Here is a 3,571-nt window from a genome sequence, read left to right as displayed (position 1 = left end):
AGTGTGTACCATCTCCATATGCACTGCAGCAACTCGCCAAGTATCCTTCAACAGCACCTTCCAAACTCGTGACCACGACCACCTCGAAGGACAAGGGCAGCAGATGCATGGGAACTCACTACCTGCAGGTTCCCCTCCAAGTCACTCACCATCCTGACTTGGAACGATATCGCCATTTCTTCACTGTTGTTGGGTCACAATCCTGGAACTCCCTCCCCAATAGCACTGTGGGTGTTCCTGCACCATATGGACTGCATCAGTTCAAGAAGGCAGCTCTCCACCACCTTCTCAACGGCAATAGGAATGGGTAATAAATGCTAGCCTTATCAGCGATACTCACACCCAAGAATGAATAAAAACCAAATCACTCTCCACAGATTCCCCACAATCTGGGCTTGGACATATACTTCAGGAGCACAGAGCTTTATATCACTACAACATGAGTTCCAATCTTCAGATTCTGTTCACTTTTCACATTATTTTCTACCAGCTTTTATTAATTCAGTATTCGGGTCTCTGCTCCTCAACCGTTTCTAACATCTCACCTCTTGCAAAAAAACACTCTGATCTATCGTAGGTAGTAGATGACCCCTCATTTTAAACTCCATCTGCCAAAGCATTGCTCACTCACTTAATCTATCAAGAAGATTTGAAAATAAATTTTTTGCCAAAGGATAATTTTCTGCATCTGCTCCCTCGCCATTTGCTTTTCCCATTTGTCTTTCACTTGGTGCAAATCCAGAGAAAGTAATGATGGAAGGAAGGAGGGGAGGAAAATCCTGCTCCGTTTCGTGATCCCTATTTGATCTTCATTCCAGTGCAGTTTGGGTGAAGAATTCCAATTGTCTGTCTCAATTTTAATAAAGAAAAACAAATTCTGGAATCACTGTCTGGACATTGACAAGAACAGGTTTCGAGGCTGACTTGACACATCAGCTCACCCAACATAAGTAATACACGAAACAGCACATAAACTAGCGACAAGGATGGGATTCGAACCCACGGGTGCAAAGCACAATGGATTAGCAGTCCATCACCTTAACCTCTCGGCCACCTTGTCAGTTGCAGAGATATAGCTGTCACCTTCAGCACAGCTTCTGGCTGTGCAGCCAGCTGTCGAATGATGGAAATATATCTTCTGTCAGTAAATGAAGTTGGGAATGGAGCAGTGTGAAACATTTCCAGACCATGTCCAACACGTTTCTACTCAGTGTGAAAACCCACCACGGAAAGACTGGAACATACAATCATTTCATCACATCATGATTAACATCACTCAGACACCTGAACCATTAGGTCACTGATGAAGTCATGATGACCGAATTTCTCATGAAATGAAAACAGAACCAAATGACTGGAAGAATTGCTTTAACCCCACATGATCAGCGAGCCACAGCATCAGGCCGACTTGTCGGGTGGTGTAAACAGATATCACTGCTTCTGATCTTCACCAGAACAGAGAGTGAGATGTAACATTGATCATCAAACAGACTGTGAGAGAATACAACAGAATAAAACACATGGAGAGACACTGTCGAATAACAAATAGATTTGATTGGAATGTTGAAATTTTGATTGGAATGGATAAAACACCAGAAACAACAGATTGAATTGGGATTCTCATCATTATATTGATCTGGGACAGAAAAGAGAAACTGATGGAAAGAAGAGAAGAAGGAAGAAAAGAAAGGATGGAACTGTTCAATCTTTTCAGTTTTTTCACTCGCCCATCAAAGCTGATAAAAAAAAGTTGCAAATAACAGAGAATTTCACCAAAAAGGGAGATTAAATGTTGCTGAATCCTTGGATCGAAGGATGCCCCAAAAGATCACCTGTTTAACTGTCTCCTCATTAGGGGATTTCAATCAGTGAGCAATATTATTCTCTACTTTTTTTGTTAATTGGTCCCAGAACTGTCACTTGGAATTAATATCTGTGTTCCGACTCCTGAATAATAAAATTGTGAGTTTCTCGATATTTTCTGGAGCAGTTCCTGCTGAAAGAACTAAGAACTCTTTTCTAATTTGCACAATACTCTATACACACTCATCAAGCCTGCTAAGCTAGCATCCTTGGTGCTGCTCTCTCTTCTCCCAAACTTCATCTCATGTGACTGTTCTATCATCACTCTGACAGTGGGAGGGGTTGATCCCACTATCTTCAGCATTAACCCTTTACATCCTTATACCACACTGTCTGTCCAAAAAAATGGCTGGAGGGAACTTCCTTCATTTATCAAAACTCCAACAGCAGCACAGTGGCGCAATGGTTAGCACCGCAGCCTCACAGCTCCAGCGACCAGGATTCAGTTCTGGGTACTGCCTGTGTGGAGTTTGCAAGTTCTCCCTATGTCTGTGTGGGTTTCCGCCGGGTGCTCTGGTTTCCTCCCACCTCCAAAAGACTTGCAGGTTGATAGGTAAATTGGCCATTGTAAATTGTCCCCAGTGTAGGTACGTGGTAGGAGAATGGTGGGGATGTGGTAGAGAATATGGGATTAATGTAGGATTAGTATAAATGGGTGGTTGCTGGTTGGCACAGACTCGGTGGGCCGAAGGGGCTATATCTCTAAATAAGAAAAGTAAAATAAAAGCTACCAGTCGTAAATCAACTCAAACCCATTAGAGAGATAGAGGGAGACTGTCAGAGAACTTCCTGCATCCAGTCCTGACCCTGTCACACTCAGCATCTTCTCACCCAGACCGCACTCTCATCAACACTGAACATTGTTACCGAGACCCTTCAAATACTGTTTGTAAAAGGGAGAAAAATTCAAACTTTATCACAGCTAGATTGAATAGAACAAAGTTTAATATCTTCTCGTCGTCACTCGGTAACCACATGAGACAGTCCTTAAATCAGTAGCATAAATTATCAGCTGTAAGAATGTTTGTCATTGGGTTGAATCATTTCTGTGTGAGGAATGTTCCAGCATCATAAACCAGGGGAACGTGTTGACTGAGCTGTGTCTTCATCTCTTCTGGACAGTTCACCCTTCATTCTGCTCTGATTCACTTTCCCAAAGCGGATCTCCAGATTCTCAAATCCGGAGACTGGGTTTTCTTATTTTGTTCCTTTTGATTTTTCTTGCTCCTGAATGATAATATATTCCAACCTCGGATCAACCTTGCCCTGTCTCCCAGTCTTGGTTAAAAGCGACAAATAACGGCAACAACATTCTGAAACAAACAACACGGTCACATTCTGCTTCAGTGAGATTAATGCTGAGGCCGTTTCTGTGTCGAATGCGATTGTGAACAAATTTCTCTTAAGGAAATTGTGAGTGATCAAGTATTTGCACTGAATTTCTGTGCAAGAAGGGGCAGTTTCAACCAGCCATTCCCAAATCACTTCCTTCACAAAGACAAAGACTGTGCTGTCTTAACGTGTGAATCAACTTCACAAACAAATTTGAACTCGAAGTTCAGGAGAAGACAGAGATGTGAATGATTGACAGTGTAATCTTTAAATCATAATTTTCCGTTTCTTCGTTGAAGTGAGGCTCAACCCTAAGCCACGAGAGATCGCGGAAAGCTACAAACTTGGATCCAGAAATCAGAAAAGTAGTGAAACA

The 3,571-nt window shown here is 42.3% G+C and overlaps 1 non-coding gene across 1 annotated transcript; it reads right to left on the bottom strand.

Moving 5' to 3' along the window:
- Window positions 1-978: 978 nt before the first annotated feature.
- Window positions 979-1,060, bottom strand: trnas-gcu (transfer RNA serine (anticodon GCU)). Its single transcript has one exon. It is a non-coding gene; the product is annotated as a tRNA-Ser (tRNA).
- Window positions 1,061-3,571: the final 2,511 nt, after the last annotated feature.

This window comes from Heterodontus francisci, unplaced genomic scaffold (genome assembly GCF_036365525.1).
Source record: "Heterodontus francisci isolate sHetFra1 unplaced genomic scaffold, sHetFra1.hap1 HAP1_SCAFFOLD_59, whole genome shotgun sequence".
In the NCBI taxonomy this organism is placed as follows: domain Eukaryota; kingdom Metazoa; phylum Chordata; class Chondrichthyes; order Heterodontiformes; family Heterodontidae; genus Heterodontus; species Heterodontus francisci.
This window is presented reverse-complemented; position numbering and strand designations above follow the sequence as displayed.